The sequence below is a fragment of the Andrographis paniculata genome, unplaced genomic scaffold, assembly GCF_009805555.1.
Source record: "Andrographis paniculata isolate CXL003 unplaced genomic scaffold, ASM980555v1 Contig69END, whole genome shotgun sequence".
NCBI lineage: Eukaryota > Viridiplantae > Streptophyta > Magnoliopsida > Lamiales > Acanthaceae > Andrographis > Andrographis paniculata.
The window spans coordinates 6,816,446-6,829,382 of NW_026137605.1; the positions used below are offsets into that span (position 1 = coordinate 6,816,446).

The 12,937-nt window shown below is 34.9% G+C and overlaps 6 non-coding genes across 6 annotated transcripts; 4 read left to right on the plus strand and 2 right to left on the minus strand.

Annotated features, from left to right (window-relative positions):
• Nucleotides 1–396: 396 nt before the first annotated feature.
• On the plus strand, nucleotides 397–592 carry LOC127264254 (U2 spliceosomal RNA). Its single transcript, XR_007841652.1, has one exon. It is a non-coding gene; the product is annotated as a U2 spliceosomal RNA (small nuclear RNA).
• Nucleotides 593–3,361: 2,769 nt separating this feature from the next.
• Nucleotides 3,362–3,556, plus strand: LOC127264245 (U2 spliceosomal RNA). Its single transcript, XR_007841643.1, has one exon. It is a non-coding gene; the product is annotated as a U2 spliceosomal RNA (small nuclear RNA).
• A 1,063-nt stretch (nucleotides 3,557–4,619) lies between these two features.
• Nucleotides 4,620–4,815, plus strand: LOC127264256 (U2 spliceosomal RNA). Its single transcript, XR_007841654.1, has one exon. It is a non-coding gene; the product is annotated as a U2 spliceosomal RNA (small nuclear RNA).
• A 1,217-nt stretch (nucleotides 4,816–6,032) lies between these two features.
• LOC127264257 (U2 spliceosomal RNA) lies at nucleotides 6,033–6,228 on the minus strand. The gene has a single exon (XR_007841655.1). It is a non-coding gene; the product is annotated as a U2 spliceosomal RNA (small nuclear RNA).
• Nucleotides 6,229–9,656: 3,428 nt separating this feature from the next.
• LOC127264255 (U2 spliceosomal RNA) lies at nucleotides 9,657–9,851 on the minus strand. Its single transcript, XR_007841653.1, has one exon. It is a non-coding gene; the product is annotated as a U2 spliceosomal RNA (small nuclear RNA).
• A 2,389-nt stretch (nucleotides 9,852–12,240) lies between these two features.
• LOC127264244 (U2 spliceosomal RNA) lies at nucleotides 12,241–12,436 on the plus strand. The gene has a single exon (XR_007841642.1). It is a non-coding gene; the product is annotated as a U2 spliceosomal RNA (small nuclear RNA).
• The last annotated feature ends 501 nt before the right edge of the window (nucleotides 12,437–12,937 follow it).

Below are 12,937 nucleotides of genomic sequence, written 5' to 3' on the forward strand. Positions count from 1 at the left end.
CAGTTTTTTCTTTGGAAATACACCGTCAACCGGAGGCACGGCCAGTATATAATTATTTTGCGGATAGAGAGTTTCTTTTGATTCAAAATAAATTCAATTTCTGTCGCAATAATTATGTATTTATTTTTATTCTTGCGGTCCTTTATTTCAACATCCATAATATCGAAACTGAATAAACAATCAAGGACCAGGTTGGCAGGTCTTCAGAACTTTCGTTTATTATATTTTGGTTCAAAACTCTCCCCATAAAATTCTAGCAAACATAACCGCTACAAGTTGCAATATTTAAAATAGGAAACTATGTACATTGCTTCATATATCCCACATCGGCTGTAATACGGCATAGCACAAGTGCTGAGTTCCTATAAATGGGGCAGCCCATTCAACAAAGAAATTATACCTTTCTCGGCCTTTTGGCTAAGATCAAGTGTAGTATCTGTTCTTATCAGTTTAATATCTGATACGTGGGCCATCGGCTCACTCGATATTAAATTAATTTTTTTAGGGGAAAGGCCTATGTAGGCAGCTTGCTGTCTTGGCTTTTGTGTGTCGCCCAGGCTTTGCACTACAGCATGGGCCAGGCACACCCCATTAATTCGAGTTAAGAAGTTAGGTTCTATAGGTAATTAGAAAACTTTAATTTTTAGCCTGTCTTTCTTTTCGGTCTTTTCTGGCTAAAGAAATTTCAAAGCAATTTGGTGGCCCATAGCTTAATGCATTTTCTTGTTTACTTTCAAAGTAATTATTATACTATGCATTTTTTTTTTTGTATACTTTTAAATGAGGTCATTAGACTAATTGTTGCACATTGAGACATTATTTATTTCATCCATCCAACATAGAAAATTTATGACTTTACAAATCAAAGTTTGTTTGCGCTAGAATAATTTGAATATATGGAGAGGATATTGCCGAGCATCCTTTGATGCTACCAAGGAATGTGAAAGCCCAGTGTTGATTGGGTGAGTGCTGCAAGATCAAAATAAATGGCTTGCCGAGACGGTGGAACCACATGCAAATTTTGTCTATAAAGAAGTTGAGAAGAAAAAAGTTAAGTTTTCAGAGGACTTGATAATCCCAATGCTGCCATTCCACAAAGATTTCTTGGCACGGGGGTCGAAGAAAGAAACATCTTCCATTAGGGGTGGCATTTTGTCGGATGAGATGGAAATCAGAACGACTTTGCAAGCAATTGAATTAGTAATTTCGAAAAGGAAACTTGCTAAAGAAATCCTTGAAAATGAAAAGATAATTTCTACAACTTCACCTTTGAATTAGGCCACGCTCGTGAGATGTTTAGTGGTGGGATTGATGCAATAGGAATGTGAAATTGGTAAATTTAATTTGAAAGGGAGCGTGGGAAAGGTGCAGTTTTGATATTCATAAGCTAATTAAGAGAATTGCTATCAGTTCCTAGGATATTTAACAAACTGTTTTTCTGTTGTAGGGATACCGCTCGGTGCTCTTTTCTTGCATCGAGCATCTTCTATTGAGGCAGTTGATGAGCAACATTTTCTTTGCACCTTTTTGCATCGGGCCTGATCCTCGACCTTCTAAGAGTACATCTTCGAGCTCCAACTTGAGTTCCGCATGAACTACACCTTCATTCACCGTAAACTGTTGTTTGATGAAATAAACAAGGGACTCGAACAAGCACCACACCCACCAGCTATGCTTTCCACCTAAAGATACCGTGTAATCAATATTTTTGGCGTTGGTTGAGATACGGATTGTTCAAATCTCTGTTGTGGTGATCTATGTATTGCCATTATATTTTAATGGAGTCATTGTTGTTATTTTGCCGTTAGAGAAATACATGTTTGACTATCAAAATTTGTTGTTGTTGGCCCCGTAAGAGATGACTTGGTGGATGCCTCCAAATTTTTCCTGCTACATAGCGTATTTCCCAATATATTTTTACTAATATTTTTTTTACTTATATATTTATATCAAAATATAATTTCAATAAATATACTTTTTTTGGTTTGTAGTAAGTAATAGTAGTGACAATTTTTTTGTAAGTAACATGTGGCATGACATGTACGTATTGCGATATTTCTTGTATGCTTTTGTTAGGTTTTGCTTTAGTGTGGTTTTTTGGAATAGTAATATTTCAAATTAAAATGCTTATTTAATTTAATATAAATAAATTTAATGTGATATTTTAAATAAATAAAATGTTTTAGTGTAATATATAAAAAAAAAATAACCAATGTGATATCTCCAGAGAGAAGAAAAAAAAAGAAACGTAGTATAGGTAAATAATAAAGACTGATGATTTAAAACACAACCAAACAAACCTATTTTGCGGTGGTAAGGAGCTGAAGGAGTCGTGCCGTGCGAAAATTCTCTAATGGCTGCTTTGCATGTTTTTGTAAGTGATGTACATGACTATTACTGCTATTTTATATTACTATGTGTGATGATGTATGAATTGAAGGGGTGTCCTCACTTTTGAATCATGTTATTCAAATAGCTATGCTTACTTGGGAGATTGAATTGATGGCCTGCAATAGTCAGGTAACATTATTATAGATTGTATGTTGTTGGTCCTGTGGATCGACTAACATCTCATTCCTCTCGATGTGGAATACATAATTGAGAAAGGGGAGATTGTTGGCATGTAAATTTGTTCGCTCTGTCGAGGATCTGCGTGGTTGTTGGACTGTGCATGTTGTGTGTTGAGGTGAATCGTTTTTCCATGTGTTCTAATGAGCTGGAGGAGGTCCAATACGAGACAAATTGTCTACCAAGTACCTAATACCAAGTTGAGACAAAAAGCTCAAGAAAAAAGGTGCTTGCGTCGAAGTGCACACACTTAATACCAATTCAGATAACGTTTGTCTCAACTCTTTAAATTGGTTATGCCAAAAACATTTTCACATATTCTCAGAAGTAGTATGGAGTGTGTCTAAGTCTGGTTTGGTGAATGCCATCTTGTGTTGTCGAGTTTTGATTGGATGAAAATGGATTTGTATAGTGTAGATAACCCATGTAATATTGTTAGGTGGGGCTTTTCATAAGTTTTTTGGAAAGAAAATCTTTAATCTTCATGTGCTAAGTATTACTTTCCTGTTGAGAGGAAGTTTGCTCATTTATTTTGAATGATTTGTAGAGAGGTTTGTCTATATATTGAGAGGAACAAATTTTGAAAGATTTTGTAAGTGTTCGTGTCATGTGTGAACACGTATTTTCGGTTTGCTCAAAGGCTACGGCTAAACGACTCAATACAATGTTGGTAGTAATTTTAGCGATTATGAGATATGACGAAATCCACTTTCATTATTTTTTATTTTAACTAGACAATGGGATCATAATATATATTAAGTGGGAGATGTTCAGCCCATCCAAAAAAGAAGTCATACCTTTCTCGGCCTTTTGGCTATGATCAAGTGTAGTATCTGTTCTTATCAGTTTAATATATGATACGTGTGCCATCGGCTCACATGATATTAAATTAATTCTTTTAGGGGAAAGGCTTATGCAGGCAGCTTGCTGTCTTGGCCTTTGTGTGTCGCCCAGGCTTTGCACTACAGCATGGGCTGGCACACCCTATTAATTTGAGTTAAAAAGTTTGGTTCTATGGGTTCTTGCAAATTTTCAGCCTAAGCTTTACGTGTGAAGTACAGTTCCTCCTTCTCGGTTGGGTTGATTGCCTTTATAACAACTCTGTTTTTGTGGTGCATTTTGGTGGGATTTTCCTGGAACAGAAGTCTTTGATTGCTCTTTCAATCCTCTGTTCGTGAGCCTGAAGCGAGCTCATCAACTCATGAAGTGACATCTCCGAAAAATCTTTGGATTTCTCTGTGGCAGCAACACAATAGTCGAATTTTGGAGGTAAACTTCTGAGAATCTTCTCGATTACCTTCTTGCTTTGATGATATGGCAAGAAGGTAATCGAGAAGATTCAGCGTGGCAGGTCCTTGCTGATAAATTATTATTTCAACATTTTCCATATTGATGATATGGCAAATATTCCACACTGAAGGTCCAGCGTGGCAGGTCCTTGCTCAGTTTTGAAACGAGCTCCCTAGCTCACTTCATCAAATATATACCCCCTTTAAATGTCGCGCACGGATTTGGGCCGGTAATCCTGTAGATGTAAAATTTCTATTTTTAAAAACAATTTCAATTAAGATCATTTTCATTCTAACAATCCGTGCACTTTTCTCCTTGCTACAGCATCATCCAAAGGAATTCTGCATTGCTTGTTTAATTATAATAGATGTTACTTTATTTATAATTTTTGTATGAGTAGCTAATTCATGAAATGATCCTTGTCCTTTTTATCCAACTTTCTATTTGTGTTTTCATGATTGTTGCATAAGTTTCTACAGTCCTAAAAGGGGCAGTAGTTTCTTATATTACCACTTTACTTAGTCCTGATGGATTATATATCCACAGAAAGTAAGGATTCAATAGAACTTTTGTTTATTATAATTTGGTTTAAATCTCCCGGCATAAAATTCTGGACTAACATACTGTTGGAAGTTGCAATATCTAAAATAGGAAACTGTGTATAGAAATTACATTGCTAATATATCCCACATTGGCTGTAATAAGGGAGAGCACAAGTGCTCTGTTCCTATAAATGGGGCAGCCCATTCAACCAAGAACTCATACCTTTCTCGGCCTTTTGGCTAAGATCAAGTGTAGTATCTGTTCTTATCAGTTTAATATCTGATACGTGGGCCATCGGCTCACTTGATATTAAATTAATTTTTTTAGGGGAAAGGCCTATGTAGGCAGCTTGCTGTCTTGGCTTTTGAGTGTCGCTCTAGCTTTGCACTACAGCATGGGCCAGGCACACCCCATTAATTTGAGTTAAAAAGTTTGGTTCTATGGGTGGGTTCCCGCAAAATTTTAATTTTCAGCATCTCTTCTTTTCAGTCTTTTGTGGCTAAAGAAATTTTAATCTATAATTTTGTGGCCCATATACATGTTGCTGTGGTTTATATTCTAGTGAGTTTTTGAAACTTATCCAACCGCATAAAAAGATTTCCAACCAAAATTTTATGAGTCGATTCACTTGTTGACTTAGAATGTGTGTGTTGACGTTCTTAATGTATTCGAACACCCAGTTATTTGTGTATTGTGTTTGGTTATGCACGAATTGTTCGATGATCTACTAGACTAAATTGGAATCCATGGCCATGTTTCCTACCTGCTGAGTTAAGAAGAAAATTGGATGGATGAAAAGAGTCAAAAGTGTATATTTGTGGGCTACAACTAGGAAACGGAAGGCCACAGGCTGTTTGATCCTAAATCAAGGAAATTGATTATTAGTCGTGATGTTATTTTCAATGAGAAGATGTTGAGTCCCAGTCTAAAGATATGGACTGCAATAATGATGATGAACCAACTATGCCTTTGGAGGATCTACCGACATCGACGACAGATTCTCCTCCAGATTCACCTCTCATTCGAAGCCTTGCTGAAATTTATGAGTCGTGTATGTCTGCGAGAATTATCTCTGAACCTGAAAGTTTTGAAGATGCCCAGATTAAAGAGGAAGGGCGTTATGCTATGGAGGATGAAATAAAAATCAATTGAAAGAAACCACACTTGGAATTTGGTGGAACTACCTGAAGGAAAAGAAACAATTGGTCTGAAATATTGGATTTATCGATCTAAATTATATCCTGATGGTTCTTTGAAAAAGCTCAAAGCACAGTTTGTTGCTAAAGGGTATGCACAGGTTATGCTGCAGGTATTGATTTTATTGAAATGTATGCTCTTGTTGCACATTTCGATACTATTTGAACACTTTGGGCAATGGCAACCAACAATAATTGTGGCAACCAAGAAAAGGCTTTACAAGTGTCGAGAATACACACTTTGGCCAATGGCAACCAACAATAATTTTCCTAAGTGAGTTTTTTAAACTTGTCCAGCAGTTCTGTATTTTGGGTTTTAGGAAAATTGAAAAAAAGGCCATGGCCTTGGTTGTATACCAAATTAAGTACAACTCCTGTAAATTACAAGAAGAAATGCAGGACCCATGCTGTAGTGCAAAGTATTAACTCAAATTAAGGGGGTGTGCCTGGCCCATGCTGTAGTGCAAAGCCTGGGCGACACACAAAAGCCAAGACAGCGAGCTGCCTACATAGGCCTTTCCCCCAAAAAAATTAATTTAATATCGAGTGAGCCGATGGCCCACGTATCAGATATTAAACTGATAAGAACAGATACTACACTTGATCTTAGCCAAAAGGCCGAGAAAGGTATGAGTTCTTGGTTGAATGGGCTGACCCATTTATAGGAACACATCACTTGTGCTCTGTCTTATTGCAGCCAATGTGGGATACATGAAGGAATGTAAGATCAATACACAGTTTCCTATTTTAAATATTGCAACTTGCAACATTATGTTACGTTGGAATTTTATGTCGGGAGTTTTGAACCAAATTAGAATAAACAAAAGTTCTACTAAATCCATATTCTTTGTCGGTATAATCCATCTGGACTAACTAAAGATGCATCTTTGACAACTGCCCCTTATAGGTCTGTAGAAACTTATACAACAATGATGAAAACACATAGAAACTTGGATAACAAAGGGCAAGGATCATTTCAAGTAGCTACTCATACAGAAATTATAAATAAAGTGAGGGAGCTCGTTTCACAACTGACTGAGGACCTGCCACACTTGGTCTTTCAGTGTGGATTCAATTTCGATATCATCGATGTTGCAAGAATAAAATAAATAAGTAATAAATGTGACAGAACTTTACTATTTTTTCAATCAAAAGACACTCTCTATCTGCAAAATAATTATACACCGGCCGTGCCCCTGGTTGACGGCTTATTGTTTCTGAAGAAAAAACTGTACAAGCAGTGGATATGGAAAAACCAAAATACTGCACCTGTGAAACATTTGAGAAAAAATAAATTAACCACAAGCTTGTAAAATTTCAATGTTTCGGACCCCTCCCTAGTGCATAAGAACATAGAATAAATCAATTGTATCAAGTTATCAAATTTGATTCGAATCTACGACCAATGAATATTGAAAGACAAAATTTTAAGGAGAACAAGAAGAAGTTAAAAGCGGAAAGACTCGAGAGTCCTTCACCAATGATGATTGAAGTAAAAAAAAAAATTGAAAAGGCCACAGGTGATCCAGTAAAATGACGAGAACCCGGTGCCTCATAATGTGAAATGAAAAGGAATGCTCTTACATATTTGTGCATGAATTGTCTCACAAGAATACTAATGAGTCAGGGAAGCTATGGTTATTACTCAACTTGAAGGCTTAGTACTAATTACCTCATCCATACAAGCCTGCAAAATTTTAAGTATATTAATTTTAAAACATTAGGCACTGTTTGTTTGTAGCTTTTATATTTTGAATTGAAATAATGGTATGATATCATATAATTAGGTATGAGTCCTGTAATTTTGAATGTAAATTAATTTTTTTGTATAATATAAAATAAAGAAAGAACTTTTGATTTGATGTTATTTAGGAAATTTTTTTTTACGTGATTAAAATGTTATAGAAAATTGAGTCTTAAAGTACAACATTTAGCATCACACTCACTAAAAAAGAAGATAAAAAGCAAATGAAACAAATGTGTAAGAATTGAACTCGTGTCAAAATGGTTTAAATATAATGAAATTAATAATAGATTTAATAATAATAATAATAATAATAATAATAATTATTATTATTATTATTATTATTATTATTATTATTAGTCAAATTAAAAGTGGTTTAGCATTGATAGAATCGTGCAATAATAAAATTTTTTTTAATGTTAGGAATTTGGTCCCTTCTCTGTGATTCAACTTGTACTAACCAAAATCCAACTTATAGTTAATGGATTTGAACCAATGTCAGTATACATGCATATATATATATTTAATAAATCGTAATTGCAACAATTTTGTGAGAATCACAAAGTTCAAGTTTATGTGAATTATTTGATTGTATTTAATTTTAAACTTACAAAATGCATGTAAATTTCAAGGGTTTGGGAAATGCTAGAAACTTGCATTGTCTATATCTCCAAGTATGTTTTACCAGTAGCCTTTCAGCAAACAGAAGATAAGATTCATCTCAAACACGTGTTCAAACACATGGCACAAACACTTCAAAACTTGAGTAAGAATATGCGGCTCTTCATCGATATAACTAACTCGTGTAACGGTATAAGAGAAAGTAACAAAACATTACTGCAGAAGAAACAGAACTCAACAATATACAATTTCTGAAAATTAAAGTGAGAAAATAAATACACATTTCGAGCCGGTTTTCTGCCCAAGAATATGTACAAACTCTTCCTAGATTTGTTCCTCTCAATACATAAGCAAACCTCTCTACAAATCCTTCAAAATAAGTGAGCAAACTTCCTCTCATCAAACAGTTCGTGCATAACAAAAAAATCTTCCAACATCAAAATGCACAGCACCTTCTATCCAATTTTTCTAACAACGGTTTGTTCAAAGGGTATTGCGAGAAATAAATGTACCATAAAACCGTCAAGGATGAATTCTCTTTCCGGAAATTAGATACGTCCCGTAGTATCTACGGTGGGCGGTGTTCTAATCCAAAGACAAAACTTTGTCTCCGATGACAGTGACACCTCAGGTCGTCGGAGCTCCGGCGAACAAAACGAATGAGGAACTGAACTGGGAGGTTGTCGGAAAGTTAGAAGAGAGGAGAAGAGGAAGAGAGGATGTTGTTGTGTTGTATTTTAGAATGAAAGGGAGGGCGTCTCCACTCGGCCAAAAAGTAGGGGATCAATTACAATCATAATTACAACTTTAATTACGTAATTGATTCTAATTTCAAACCTTTAGTCTGAGATGACCCTAACTTAATCTAATTTCAAATCATCCGATTGAAACGATAGATTTTATCCAGATAATTTGCGACTTAGGCCATATACCAAGTTTAATTTAGCACTGCAAAATTTGGTTTCTGCAAAATTTGGTTTTTCTTAAATATTAACAATGCCCCATATCCAATAAATATATAATATTTATTTATTTTATCATTAATTTGGTTCACCGACCCGTCCATTTTCACTCGCGGATTAATCGGTTGTGTAGATTTCGAATTTAATTTTCTACCTTCAATTTTCTACCATTAAATTTCATCTATTAAATAACCGATTATCCAACAGCAACTGCACAAAACACAAGCAATTTGGTGTTCGAACACAGAAGCAACATCAACACACATGCATTCTAAGTCAACAAGTGAATGAACTCATAAATTTTTGTTGGACCTTTCATAAGGTTGGATAACATTCAAAAACTCACTTGAATGTCAAACACCTCAACAACTTGTAAAAACTCTATAGAGCATATTTTTAATTACCTCACAAAATATGTTACTAAAAACTTGGTGAAATAGCAAGTTGCTTGTCTTTGAGTTGCTCAACGTACATTTCCTTTGATATACAAATGTAAAATTAAAAAAGCATTATACACTTATTTCTTCTCATTTTAACATCCACGCTATTGTGCAGTTTAGTGTACAGACAATGATTTTCGTCGCCGAGATGATAGGAAAATTGGATAAAAGGCTGTGGGCGAGGTTGTACACCTACTTAACTGAACAAGCTGAGATTTTCCATAGTAATTCCTGCACAATACAAGAAGAAATGCTGTAACCTATGGGGCACAAAACTTCTTAACTCGAATTAATGGGGTGTGCTTGGCCCATGCTGTAGTGCAAAGCCTGGGAGACACACAAAGGCCAAGACAGCAAGCTGCCTACATAGCCTTTCCCCTAAAAAAATTAATTTAATATCGAGTGAGCCGATGGCCCACGTACCAGATATTAAACTGATAAGAACAGATACTACACTTGATCTTAGCCAAAAGGCCGAGAAAGGTATGAGTTCTTCGTAGAATAGGCTGCCCCATTGATAGGAGCACAGCACTTGTGCTCTGCCTTATTACATTACAGCCAATGTGAGATATATGAAGCAATATAATGTAATTTCTATAAATAGTTTCCTATTTTAAATAGTGTAAACCTGCACCAGTTATTTAATGCTAGAGATGTCGTTATGCATGTTATTGGGGAGTTTTGTGACACACTTGAACCAAATTACAGAATAAACAAAAGTCCTACTAAATCTGTTGTGAATTTTATGTTGCTATGTTATTTCAGCACATAATGTAGGACTTTCATAATTACTTTGGGTGCTTTTCATATAAGAATTCCTTAACATTTCTATCATGAGAATACATCATATTGCAAGAAATTGAAAATAGCATATCTATCATGAGCATAAGCATAAGCAAACGAGAAAGTAATTGCTTATTTTCAATATCCTTAAAAAATGTTATATATACTCTAAATACTTGGTGTCTGACAGTCTTTTCTACCTAAGTGAAACCCTCGTGGTGAACTTTATTTATTTTTTTAATTTTATTATAGCTCTCCACCAACAGAGCATTGGAGCAAACATTATCATGCTTGTCTTGAAGCGCTACCCAGTTGTTGATATATGTAAAAATCCTTAAGAGTTTGATTTCCAAGTTTGATCATGTGGTTGTTGCTATTGAAGAGTCAAAGGATTTAGACATATATTCCCTTGATGAATTGATAGATTCACTACAATCCCATGAAGCAAAGCTGAGAATATCAAAAGAAAAACATGAAGAAAAAGGTTTTTATGTTAAAGGTGATTTATCGCAGTAGAAACATAAGTCGTAAAATGCAGGCATTAGTGGACGTGGTAGAGGTCAATACTAGGGGAGGAATAGTCATGGGATAGGACAAGGATGCACACTTCAATGTAATTGACATGATAATAATTCATAAGATGATAAAAATCATGTGCAATGATATTACTGTAAAAGGTTTAGACATGTACAAGTTGATTGTTGGATGTGTACTACTCTTTGAAACATATGATATATATATTTGTTATGCCGATTTTCAACAATAAAAAGTAAAAATCCGAAAATAAAAATTATCTTCGATAAAATAAAATGACTGAGATTTAAGAATCCCTAGAATTAGGAAAATATACTACTGACTGAAAAAGTAAATGGTGATCCAAAAAACAATTCACTGAATTTGATGTCGATTGAAGATGGTTTCTCAAAGTCGTGAAAGGACCTATTTAAAACCCATACCAACCGCAACGTCTAGGTCGTGCCTCCAAATCCGCTCACCAGTCATAACTTCTTCTAACCACCTTAAAACTGCTTCTCGCCGGACCTGCATATCCACTGTTGCGTCTCTTTTCGCCCGTCTTACACTCTGTCCGACTTCTGTATCGGCCGTCTCATTTTTTGTTCGATTCCCTTTTGCCCGACCTATATGCCACCGACCTGAGTGCATATTGTTTTTCCTTCTTCGTCCGCCTTCTCCTTGTCTGACCTCTTAATCATAGATTTCTCTCGCGGAAACCCATTTCTTAACATGCTTGGACTTATATTTGGACCCATCTTTAGGTCCTACTACTATTGAATTCTCGAAAACCCTACATATTGGTTTTTTCTTTTCTCGCTCAACAATATTATTTTATAATCAGTATAATGTTGTTGTTTTAAGTTGGATAATTTTTTCTTTTTAGAAGTTTCCATTTTTGTATTTCTAAGTATATTATTTTATAGCTAGAAATAATATTTTTTTTACTATTTAACTTTATTATCAGTGTTGTTCATATATATATATATTAGTTTATAATAAGTCATATTGTTTTTAAAGTTGAACAATTTTTTATATATCAACATGTTTTAAGGATATTGAAAATTACTTTCTGGTTTGCTTATGCTTATGCTCATGATAGATATGTTATTTTTTTTCAATTTCTTGCAATATGACGTATTCTCATGATAGAAATGTTAAAGGAATTCTTATATGAAAATCACATTGTCGGGCCTAGTTTGCAGAGTATTAGATTTGACCGGAGGTTTACCCTGTGTGCACCTTCGGATAGCTACTGCGGATTTCCACTTTATATAAGAAAAAAAAAATCCTACATTGTGTGCTGAAATAACAAAACAGGCATAAAATTCACAACAGATTTGATAGACTTTTGTTTATTCTAACATTTGGTTCAAGTGTGGCACAAAACTCCCAAATAACATTCTTAAGGACATAAATTTCTAGCTTTAAATAGCAGGTGCAGGTTTACAACATTTAAAATAGGAAACTATATATAAAAATGACATTACATTGCTTTATATATCCCACATCGGCTGTAATAAGGCAGAGCACAAGTGCTGTGTTCCTATAAATAGGGCAGCCCATTCAACCAAGAACTCATACCTTTCTCGGCCTTTTGGCTAAGATCAAGTGTAGTATCTGTTCTTATCAGTTTAATATCTGATACGTGGGCCATCGGCTCACTTGATATTAAATTAATTTTTTTAGGGGAAAGGCCTATGTAGGCAGCTTGCTGTCTTGGCCTCTGTGTGTCGCCCAGGCTTTGCACTACAGCATGGGCCTGGCACACCCCGTTAATTTGAGTTAAAAAGTTTGGTTCTATGGGTTCTGCTAAATTTTAATTTTCAGCCTCTCTTTTTTTAATTAGTCTTTGTGGCTGAAGAAATTTCAAAGGAATTTGGTGGCCAATAGGTTTATGCATTTCTTCTTGTTTTGAACAGGAATTAATTATACTACGAAAAATCACAGCTTGTTCACTTACTAGGGGTGTGTGAACTTTCAATTTTGATCTGTTTATAAAAAATTGAAATCGAACCAAAGTTTTTCAAGAACAAACAAATCGATTCGGTTTAAAACTAGAGAAATCGAACTTTTATTTATTAATATATATTTTACACATACAATGAAAACACAACCAACCTCAACCCAAAACCATTCATCCTAAACACATAGCAATTTACAAATATAGTATAATCAATCTCAATATGATAGCTAAATCTCGGCTATAACATAATCAATGTTAAATCGATAGTCCAGTCCTGGCTAAACGATAATCAATGCCACATCGATAGTCCA